The 12,090-nt window shown below is 51.1% G+C and overlaps 1 protein-coding gene across 1 annotated transcript in view; it reads right to left on the bottom strand.

Annotated features, from left to right (window-relative positions):
- The window catches only part of SLC25A22 (solute carrier family 25 member 22), a 52,216-nt gene extending 42,691 nt beyond the window's left edge, over positions 1–9,525 (bottom strand). Inside the window, exon 1 of the mRNA XM_054197653.1 lies at positions 9,440–9,525. The gene's annotated coding sequence lies outside the window, so the exon portion shown is untranslated. The remainder of the gene's footprint in view (positions 1–9,439) is intronic.
- Positions 9,526–12,090: the final 2,565 nt, after the last annotated feature.

Below are 12,090 nucleotides of genomic sequence, written 5' to 3'. Positions count from 1 at the left end.
TTTAGCGCCTGAAAAGCACATCTCTCTTAAGCCACGTGATTCTCTTTCCCAGCAGAGGCTGTAGTTGCTCAACCACTAGTCCAGCTTAAGTTCAGGTTACTGCCAAAAAGGAGGGAGCTCTTCCTTCCCTCAGCAACTAGAGGAACTCATTTCGGACTAGATCTTACGCCCGGGACAATGCATAGCTGTGAACACATAAATGCTTGCACTGGCACAAAAACAGAGAGGCAGGAGTAAGAAGCAGGGCTGCCCCTCTCAGTAGCAGCCTGCAGCCTGGCTGATGTGCGCACTGGAAAAAAGACAGAATAAACAACAATAAAATAGAATAAGAATCCCACCAGGGCAGCCTGGGAGATAAGGGCTTCTGGGCCCTGAACAAAATGATTTAAAAGACCTAGAAATCTAGAGTCCTGCAGAGCTATGCATCAACTGATAGCTGTCACTCAGAGTCCTGAAGAGGGACTGTACGAGCCTGGCTGGAACAGCAATGCGTCCAGCAAACCCCACGCCCTGCCCCTGTAGCAAAGCCACAGTGCCCCGAGAGAGCCAGCCACCAACATGGGTGCCAATGCTAAAATATTTTAGGTTAACAAAACAGGACCCCAGGCTGACCCCAGTGTCAGCCTTCCTATGTCACCCTCTGGAGGTAGGAGCCGGGCTCCACCTAAGGCAAGGTGACAGAGAAGCACTGAGCAGGAGCCACCATGTAAGCATGCAAACACTGGCGTACACGCCGCAAGCTCAGCTGCTCGCTACAGTCAAGACTTTTATTTCAGATGCCTTTTACGCAAGAGACCAGACATGGAGAGCACACGAGATAACAAAAGGACACCTCCCAGTCTCTCAAACATTTTGCAACAGCAGGTAGAGACCTTTCCAAAGAAGGAAGCTTACCTTATTACTTTCCACAGCTGAAGACAGAATTTGACTAATACTCCCAGTACACAAGAAGAAATGCCAGTTAACTGTCACGTTAATCAATATTCCTTGCTTCTCAGCCACAGGAATGGTGATACAGGACACTGCTGCTGCCAGTCCCTTTGCTGTGGGTGTACATGAACATACCTGCTCCGCTCCTGCATCACAAACAGCATTTCTCTCCTCCCACCTCAGCTGTTTGCTTACGCCAAAGCCGTTCAGATCACAGCAAAATGGTTCCATGCTAAACTCACATCAGCAGCCCCACATGGGTCACATTCCTCCTAAAGAGGTTAGCAGCTCCTCCAGGGAAATTCATACGTGCTCTGTGACAAGCAGAGGAACTGTCAAGGGGACTGCAACCACCGCCTGATGGCTTGGGAATCTGTGGCATAATCCATCCGCCAGCTCCCTGCTCACCTAGAGTGCTATGAATCAGCAGGCTGCAAGGCAGACAAGGCGTTCCCATCAGGAAGACAATATATTTAGGAGGCTACAGGCAAATGAAAACACAGGCAGTCCTGCTCACCTAAACAGAGCAGAAGGACATGGGTAACACAAGAAAGGAAAAAGAGTGAGAGGAAAAAAGTGAAATAAGTCGAACTTGGAAAGTCATTCTCTGGACGTTAAGTGTCTTACCTGGCTACTCCATGTGCACAGTGCAATGCTGCTACCTGCCAGGTGTATCCACAAGAATTTACCTAACACATTAAGCATCCTCAGTAAAGTGATTCACCTTGCATTGCTTAAGAATTAGACCTGTTTTCAGAGAGTTTCAAAATAAAAAATCACCCCCGAAGCACACCTCACAGCCCTGCTCTAACTACCGACCAATGCTGTCTTGCCAAAGACTGCATGGCACCAACAACAGATATCATTAGACACAACAAATTGTCACGCCAGTGAGGAGCGTAACAGGCACGTTGCGTTGGGAGGCTAACAACAGTTTGGCAATGCAGGAACCAGACACACTGCTCTGCTCCAGAGTTCCTCAGGCAAGGACTTCTGGGCTCCAATCCACGATCCTCATCGGAGCCAGCTGTGCCTATTGACGTGGGAACCTGCCTGCCACTGCCACACAAGAGGTGGCGCAGCACTCTGCTGCTGCCACAGTTGGTGTCAGGACCCCAGGCCTGGTACCAGCTGGGGAAACCATGTTCTCCTTTCCCTGCAAGAGGAGTAACCTCATCAGGGGAGAGGAGAGGTTGGCCACAGCAGCCAGCTCCGCCAGAGTTCATCAGGGTCCCCAACTACTACATGTAAACTCTCTCCCATCCCAGGCTACCAACAAGTTTGTCAGCTCACCTGTACACACAGGTGTGTCCAAACAGCACATGCCCCTTGCCACGACTGATCTGTTTGCTTCCAGCTCCAGACCACCTCAATTTGCACTGCCACAGGTCCAGGTAACTGCACCAGCATGAGAGACAATCTGGTGTCAGATCACACTGTGGCCTTCCCACAATCTCACCCGCATGCCAAACAACATCTCACAAGCTGTACGGCAGCTCCGCAGCCTCTCTCCATGAGCTGACCCCACACCTCTGCAAACTGGTCACAGCTCACCTCCACCAGAACAGCCCAGCAAGCGGGCACAGCCGAACCTCACCGCAGGGGAAGCGGGAGCTCGCTTCACGCCAGGGACCTGGCAGAGCCGCAGACCCTGAGTCAGCGGTGCGCAGATGCCTCCCAAGCACATAGGGGCTGCGGGAGCCGCCTGCTCAGCCTCCCCAGGAGCATGCTGGCAGGCAGCACGCCGCACGGCACACTCAGGCACGCGCCCACACACAGCTCAGCAGTGGCCTGGCATTTCTTCCCCCCCTTCAAAAAGCCAAATTCAGACCATCTGTTGAAGTATTTCTGCAAATCATCCCTCGTTCAGGAAGGGCCAGGGGCTGAGTTTAGTTGTTTATATAGCGTCTGGCATTTCTGTAGTGCTTATCGCTTCAGCATCCAAGCTATTTCCTTCAAGCTCTCCGTTAGTTTTGAAGAACCAGAGTGGGGCACCAATGAGCCTTCATTTTAAGTTTCTGGAAAAAAAAAAAAAAAAAGGCACCAAAAAGACAACCGCTGCTCAGGACATGCACACTTTTAGCTGCTAAAAAAGCAAGCAGAAGAGTTCAGGGGAAGGGGGTCAGGCCAACACAATGTGTTTTATGTCTTTTAAAGAAACTATACTACCCTTAGCCTTCATAAACAACAGCTGCTCCCAAAGGATGAGACAAACCAAAAAGTGCTCCTGCTGCCTTACAGAGAAGAGCTCAGCTTACCCAGGGCATAGAAAAGGAAGCTACCCCCATCCTTGAGAAAGTCAACACAAAATGAAAAAGGAAAACAAAGCAGCCAGAAGGAGAGACCGTTTACTACATCAGATCATACCTTCTGCAACAGCTGCCATTGTTATTGCATATGAGTGGCAAAACCATGGAAGTGTTGCTGTCCCTATTTGATTGTAGGGAACGTGTTCAGAGACAGACATTTTACTGCTTATCCAAGCTCATGCTCTGAATCTGTGGCAAAGGAGAAAGCAGTACCCAAATTCACAGTTAGCCCCTGACATGTCCTGTCCCTAAAACATGCCTCCTTCTTTTTTCTTTTTTTTATAAATCCCTAACTATCACAGAGCAAAGAGCACAGCACTGAACGGGGCACCAAAGAAGCTCCCAGTGCATGTGGCCTTGGAGAAGGTGTTTCCATCCCACCCAACCTGGCAGGCAACAGGGAACTGCCCTCATCTCCGCTGTCGTGCAGGCAGCACACCCATTAAAGGCAGTAAGGGGTCAGACACCGCAGTGACAAGGACACAGTACTCGGTAGCAACAGAAGTGACAGATGTGCTGGTCCAGACTAAGCACACCACGTGCTACCGCCTCCTTCCACACGTTTATCTGTGCAAAGCTCTCACATCACACAGCACAGCCTCTTGTTGAAACAAGAAGGATTCACTGGAAGCTGCGGTTAAATTCAGAAATGAAGGATCACGGCTACTGGCCTGGCTTCCGGCTTGGCCAAACTAAGAGCTCACCCGCACAGCATCTCCTACTAAAACAACTTGCAGAAAGTCCCATATCTTTGTGCTCTAATTAAAAAAGAAAAGCACACGCCACCTCTCTTCCCAAAGGCCTCCTCCAAGACAGTGAGTCACTCAGTGCAGCAGCACTGCTGTCCTTTGTAAGAGGGGATGTTTTCCTTCTCCTTCCCTCTCCCTACCTTGTCCACGAAGCTCTTCATAGCTGGGACAGCCTTTAAATTGAGAGTACGATCCCCAGCATGGAGCCAAACTCCAGGTGGGGCAGGCACAGTCTTTGATGGGACTTCATTCACCTCCAGCTGCTAAAATTCATGCCATTCTGGAAAAATCAGCTGGACCAAAATCAATCTCTCTCCTTCTGGCCTCTGATTAAATGCTGCAGACCCAGGAAAGAAAAAAAACTCAGACAGCTCTCTTGATAAGCCACACACCATTAGCAGCACCAAAGGAAGCAGCAGGGCACTGGGAGGTTTGACAAGGTGTAGCCACCCACCACCAAAACGAGAACAAGAACCGGTTATGAAAAGGTTTAACAAAATAAACGTAAGACTGCATTCCTGTGAGCAGCTCACCACAGGCTGCATTAAGTCAGGATCAATAGAGACCCCGCAAATTAAATAAATGGTATCCTATCACATTTCTCCTGATACACAACAGGCATTGCTGCCTGGCTGCCCTTCCCTTCCCCAAGCAAATAATCTCCATGTGGGCAGTCCTCCTAAAACAGGAAGTATTCAAAGCTTTCATATTTGAAGATGTGTAAGAGGAAACTGACAGACAGAAATCCAAACCACCCAGAGTGACAAGGTCTTTTCACTGGGTTTGTCTGGGGTTTTGCCATGTTTTCTAAAGCTTTTTTACCCCCTGTTACTTTATCTTCACAAAAACTGAACTACCCAGCAATCAATACTGCAAGGTTAAAGCAACACTCAATTTTGCACTGGACAGCTCAATCCGCCCCCTCCTTCCCACTATCTTTGTGCTGGAAGGCAAACAGAAGACGACAGGAAAAAATTATTTATCTGCTGTTAGGATTAGCTGGAGCAACACAGCGTCAGCTCCAGCAGCACACTGTGCAGTTAGCTGGATATGGCCAAATGACGGTCCCCACTCCAATCAGGCACAAGCCACAGGACTCAGCCTTGCAGAAGAAGGAAGGCTTCAACAAATCAGGGCACCAGGGAAGCCAAAACACACTGTCCTGTTAGACCTCAGGCACCTCTTCAGCAGAGAAAGAAGAGGTACTTGCAGCCACATCCCGCTGTCTCACTGCAGAGAGACAAGGCAACTGGCTCCAGCAAGGCTAGCGTCCACGCAGACATTTATGAGAAACGCACAATGAAACATACGCAGTAGGTATGATATGTTCAAGAGTGAAAAATAAAAACAATGCACTAGCTCACACAGGCAGCATCCGTAGCTCGTTTGCTACGGATAAGTAATCGATAATTCAAACTCTCCTAACTTTCTGGTAGTGCAGATGTTTGGGTACTTCTAAGAAAGCCCGAATGTGCAAACATGGGCATCAAAGCAGACTTTTGCATTTCCTGAAAACCCAGTTAAGGATTTAGGTGAACATATACACAGATGTAAAAGGCATAATAACCAGTCCTTATGTATCAGCAGTAGCAGAAGGCAGGATGCTGTGACCAGGCAGATCCTTCCCCATCTTGCACGGCTGCTGTTGAAGGAGCAGCACAGGCACTTGCCCTTACACAATATTGCAGATTTAAACAGAGGAGCAGAGGCAGCTGGGAGGTAAGCGTGTCCAACTGGAAGCCTAATAGGATGTTAACAAACTTGTAAGTGACAGGCTAAAGAGGCCGCGTGCCCAAGCTCTTCCTGTAGCTCGAGGGCTCCCACATGATGGCCCAGACCCAGCTGGTGCAAACCAGATTTGCTCCGCTCACTCTGCCAGAGCTACATCAACATACTCCAGTCAAGGGCCAAGGTGCACAGCTCTGGGACATGACTGACCTGCCAGCAGATGTGTAGAAACTTCATTCTGGGGAAAAACAAAACAAACAAATAAACAAAACAAAAAAACCAAACCAAAACAAAAAAAACCATAACCAAAACCCAACAAAAACCAAGGGGAAAAAACACTCTGAAAAAGGACAGCCAGGAATAAGGCAGGCTTAGGAGAAATACCTGTCTGTTACGAAACAGCCTAGAAAAGGGGGAACTGCAGAAAGTCCCTTCATAGGACATTGGCATCCTACCGTAATACACATGAACTGCAGCACTCAGGACCACAATTTGTCCCAGCCATTCCAAACCCAGTTTGGTTACATATCATCTCCCCAGGGCAGGATCTCTGAACAAAAATATTTTGCATTTTTCCACCCCTTTTCCTTCCCCCCTGGGGCCTAGTTCAAAGCTCTTTTATGTCATTCTGGCACTACAATACGATTTTAGGCAGACAAAACCAGCTCATTAAGAGATACACCCCGCACAGGGCATCTTGCTGGCACTGGAAAGTTGGCAGTGCAAAACACTTGCAGTTCCCTGCCCCCAAGTGAGCCCAGGGATCAAGTGACAAAAGAAAGCATCGTGCTGGAACAAGGCAGACATGCTGCAAGATGGCACCAGGGGACACGAATCCTTCTGCGGCTATGCTCAATGCTGCTAAACTTTTCTTCTCTCCACACAAGCCTTTCACCTCCCAAATTTTACAAGGACATACCACCTTCCAGCAGCCACCGTGAATTTGGCAACTGCCCTCCAAGAGCATTTTATTTCCACAGTGGGGTGAAAGAGAATCCAGAGGTTTGGGAATACCTGTAAAACAACCCTCAGCCCAGCAGCAAACCCAAAGCCCAGCCCTTTGGAAGGCCAGAGATGGATACCACACAGCTCTACAAAACACCTAGGCACTCCTTGATGAAGAAGGAGCAACTGATCAGTCACTCCTCTTACAGCCTTCTAGCTGCAAATTATTCAGACAAAACCCAGAGTGCCAGGGATAATTAACTATTTTTTACAGCATTGCATGATCATCACGTACGCTGCAACAAGGGTGTTCTGTAGATCAGGCTTTACCCCTCATTGAAAAGCTGTTCTTAGGAGAATCTGCAAAACTGGGCCGCCAGTCAGGGATGCTGGATCTAGATGTGTTTTACTCTAGCTAAACACAGCACAATGTTTCCCCACCTAAAAACGCTGCTGCCCTACTCCAGAAAACCTCTCCCTCCTACTATTTCACAATTCTCAACATGACAACGGTTATGCAAGAACAACTGTATAGGCATACGAAACGTTTACAGCTCCTAAGCGATACTTTCCCCATTTTAACACCCTCATCAGAGCACAGCTCCAAATCCTCACGGTTCCGAGGCTTTGAGGCACACCAAAGTTCAGGCATGGCATCTCGGTCCCCTTCTTTCCATCACACCTTTGCCCTTCTAGAGACCTACAACATACAATGTGATGCACAAGCGAGCATGGGGGGCTGCTTCCATGCCTACATGCTGCTGTCACCTTAGCCCGCCAGGGGGTTATTTCCCCCTGTCTTGCCCACTAATTTAAATCTTGTTAGGAATAGAGGAGTGAATGGCCCTGACAGGCTGTCAGTGATTTCTACCTCCTAGTAACTTAATACAGCACACTACCCCTTCTTAAAACGGCAGCAGGAGGATCTTCTAGGGCCCTGGCATCTTAGTAAGACATTAACAAGATTGCTGGGTAACAAACAAGACCGCAGACTTTCCTTCAGAGCAGTGCCAGGCTCCAATTTCTGACACAGATTTGCTCCCTGTTCCAACTCAGCCATCCCTCTCTGCCACTGATCACCATCATCCTCAAAATATAGCGCTCCTTACTACGACAAGCACTCGGTGAAGAAATGAGCCTAAGGCACAGCACCAGGAGAAAAATCGTATCTGTGTGAATGACAAGAAGTAGTAGTGCACAGTTAAAAACCCTACAGGCAAGGCATTCAAAGGGGCAAATCCTCATTAAATACTGCTGTTTATTTTCTGGTGAAGAGGTTAGAGTAACTCCTCCTATTTGACCCCATCTATACCGCTATTTGTAACAGCCTGGAAAGCAAAACACAAGCCGAGGACAAGAAGACAACCGCCATCCGAGTCCCACACAATATGTTGTTATCAGCCGAGTTCCACTCTAGTTTGATTGCCTTTTGCTCGCCATTGCCAAAAAACAAGTTATTGAAAGGAGAAGCCACAGTGACTTGCAGTGATCAAAATCACTGCAGATACAATCCCAACAGCAGCAGCCACACCACAGGAGATCCTAATGGCAGCGAGACTCTCAGAGATGAATGCGCTATAGTAAAAACACATAGTCTTTTAACTGTAAAGACCTAATATTTAAAATATATTAGGCCAAATAAATATAGCTCGGATCCTGCTCTGACGTTTGTTACTCTGACAGTCTGGCAAGATGTAGAAACTAAAAGCTGAGAAGCCCTGCAGTAGAGAGGCCTGGGGCACTGGAAAATCTGATTTCCATGACTGTGCCCTCGCCCAGCAGGAGCCCGGCAGCTCCAGAGGGTGCAGCGAGAGAGGAGAGGATGCTTGGGGTCCAATTCCCAGGATGACCTTGAGGAAATCCCACAGCCTATCCAAATTGCCACGTTCCCCATCCACGGGAAGAAGAGCACAGTAACCTTGACCTACCTCAAAGAGGTGCAGATCTGGCTTAGGAGAGCCTGGAAGGAGCTCGGGAGGGGCTTAGACGCAGGACCCTGCACTGCGACCGGGGCAGCCAGAAGCTACAATCCTACAGATCACCTTGGAAATCAGAACCCCCAGAAAAACGTGCAAATCGCTTTCAATATGAAAAGCAGCAGCTCTGAGGCACTAAAGGGGACGACTGAAACCACACACGTGTCACCCACAATTTCCCCGGCACAGGCAGGGAGAAGAAGGGGACGCCGATACAGCCCCCAAGGCCTGGCAAGGGCAACCCCAGCACCACGGGGAGCACGGAGCGATCTCCCCCAGGCTCGGCTTAGACACACAGGCACCTGCGGCCCCAAATTCAGGCAGCAGGACTCCCACCCCCTAGGATGAGTGGAACGGTTGGGGGGGCTGGCACTTCCCAGAGTGAGGGGAGCAGGTGGGGTACGAGCTTACAACCCCGCGGGTACCGAGGGGGTACATGGGGAGCCCGCTGACCCCGGCGGTGAGGGGGTACATATAGGGTCCAGGGGAGCCCGCTGACCCTGGCGGTGAGGGGGTACATATAGGGTCCAGGGGAGCCCACACCCCCCGGGGTAAGGAGGGTGCATGGGGGGAGCCAGGGGAGCTCGCAGCCGCCGGGGCGAGGGGCCGGCCCCCCAGGGACCAGGGGTGCAGGAAGGGGGCCCGGCACACCCCTGAGGTGAGGGGCCGGGGCGAGGGACGATAGGGCCGGTGCAGCAGGGGCCAGGCCGGGGGAGGCAGGCCGCGGCCCGGCGGCAGGAGGGTAGTCGGGTCCCCCAGCGGCGCCTCCCGAGGGCCGGGGAGGGGCCGCGCCCGCACTTACCGATCCGGGGCGGCGGCGGGTTCCCGCCGGGGCCGGAGGCCAGTGCGGCGCGGGGTGCGGAGCTCCTCGGCGCGGCGCGACCCGGCTCAGCTCTGCCCCCTCTGGCCGCGCTCGACGCAGGAAAAGCCGCTGCCGCCGCCGCCGCCGCCGGGCCCTCCCCGCCGGGGCGGCCGCCGCGTCGCCATGGCAACGCGGGCCGGGGTGGCTGGGCCTCGCCGCGGCCTCCCCCGGCCCGGGCCCACCCCGGGGCTCAGCGTCCCCGGGCGACGGCATCCGCGGCGGGAAAGGGGGTGCCCTGCCGTGCCCGTAGCCCTGCCCTCCCCTCCGACAGCGGCACCCCTCGCCCCGCCGCAGGGCGAGGTGCGCTCTCTCTCACCCCTCCCGTCAGCCATCTTGCAGCCACCTGGCGAGCGGCACAAGCGAAAAAGGGGGGGGGGGGAAATAATAAATCTGTCATTCCCTTCAAAATAAAGACCGAGCCAGTTGTGGTCGGTTGGATCACCGTGCTGTGCCACCTGCTGCCCCCCTGGAAAGTCTCCAGGCCACAGGCGGACATTGGGTTTGGGTTTAACTGGCTCCATTGTGGTTTCAGGAGTGTAACGGAGCCTGAGTCCTTGCACAGAAACATCCACGGAAGCCACTTCAGTGGGCTTTGGAAACTAAGCAAGAAGGCGAGGAGGACATCAGTAGCCAGCCAGATCTCTGTGCCCCTGGGGATGATGCCCATGGGTTTGACTCCACCAAGGAAAGAGGGAAAGATCTCCAGGAGAATACGAGAGCATCCCCCGCCGCTCACGTGCACCGGGCGCTACGCTATAACAGCCACATCGAGCGTGGGGTCACCAGCTCTGCACCAAAAGCTCAGGGGAACCATCAGAGCACGAGTACACAGGCTGTGCAATGAATCGGAGATGATCAGAGAAGAGCAGCTACAAGGATGGTGGAGCATGCCAGGCTAATGAGGACATTGTGCACACGGAAGAAGCGACAATTATATGGAGTCATGATGAAGAGCTCAGAAACATCAGAGTTGTGCACGCACCTGAAAGCAAGAGGACCTTGTTATCACAGTCAGGGACCTGTAACCCAAGGTGAGAAGAAGATGTAAACCAGAGGTCGGTGAAGCATCAGAAGCCAATACTGATGAGTTGGATGTAGGTGAAAAAGGGAGCAGCTCATGCACTTCTCAACCTGCGCTGGGCAGAAGATGAGGAGATACAGCACAAGAGGTGACAAAGCTCACTCCAGAAAGGTGGTGCCTGACCAAAGAAGGAGACCTGTGCACCATGGACATTTTTTTGGTGTGTATTGGATAGGCACGTGGCCAGGGAGCTGCTGACATCGTCTGTCCAACCCTGCTGCCGTCTCTCCACTGCGTCCTTGGGAAAGCGCTGGTGGGCACTGACAAGGGGCTCCCCCAGTTTGGGGAACAGGGAAACATAGTGTGGGGAAGTTGCAGTCACCCCTTCCCACTCCCCAGGTGTGAAACTCCTTCTCACTCTCTTCCTTGGTGGTGATGGGTCCTCGCTCTGCCATGTTTTACAAAGGCTTTGGAGCTTTTGTACAACTGTGCTGTACCACTTCAGACAAAAGCTGAACTGAACTCGGCTTGGATTGAGGGGGATAGATTTTACCATTTATCATAACGTGCCATCCCATAGATGTGCTGGTAGGAGAGTACCATACCCTGGCAAAGAAGAGGTTAATGCTGTCCGGCTTTGTGCTGAGTTTTAAGAAGACTGCAATCACCCGTTTTTATTTTTGGTTCTGCTGCATAAAAACAACTGCTTTTTGCAATGTGCATGGCACAAGGGACCCGTTTCTTCCGGCAGTCTTTAGGAGAGTGGATAAAAAAAAGCAGAGGAAGAAAGTTCACATTCAGTGAGTGCCAGGTTGTCAAGGTTTCCTCTGCTCTCAGAGATAAATTTTTTCTTCTGACAGACAATAAAGAAATTTAAAACCATTTGGTACAAAGTGGAGCTTCAAAAGCAGCAAGGTCTGCAGCTGATACAAGGTGAAGAGCAGAGCTCAGGACCTCCTGTACGAGGCAACATCGTCATCATGTCACACATGCAAGCATTATAGCAGGTTTGTTCTCAGCTTGTCACAAAGCTCCCCCTGCATGAGTCTCAAAATCCTGCGCTACTTTCAGCCCGGCTGCCAGAGGGGCCGTGGGCTGGCTTAGCCATGCCAAGGACATGGGTCAAGTTCAGTCTGCTGGCAAAGAAAGAGGCTTTCACGAGGTGGCGTTTTTCAGCTTCCTATCCCATTTGCATTGCTTTCTGTTTTAATAAATCATGGACTGCTCCTGAAATCCCCAAGCGCCTGATGAATGTGGCTGTTAAACCAACGCTTTAAAAAGCCAAATCAGGCAAGCTTGGGCATTGCTCCCTTGGCCATGTGGCCATCCCGGATGTGATTATCAGAGCGCTGGTAGATGATTTGACTGATAAAGATTGAAGCAGCAGTAACGTATAATTAGCACTGGTCAACATCATTTTCTGGAAAAATCAATCTCAACTGAGCCTGATCTCATTCTCCATTGGGACCACAGGATGGGTTGCCAAAGGTAACAGCACAGAGGTGATAGAGGAGGCATCCAGCATCCAACTGGTGAGATTACAGCCAAACAGTATGAATAAAATGAACAG

Source organism: Rissa tridactyla, chromosome 4, assembly GCF_028500815.1.
Source record: "Rissa tridactyla isolate bRisTri1 chromosome 4, bRisTri1.patW.cur.20221130, whole genome shotgun sequence".
NCBI lineage: Eukaryota > Metazoa > Chordata > Aves > Charadriiformes > Laridae > Rissa > Rissa tridactyla.
The sequence above is the reverse complement of the archived record's forward strand: the minus strand, read 5'-3'. Positions and strand labels throughout refer to the sequence as shown.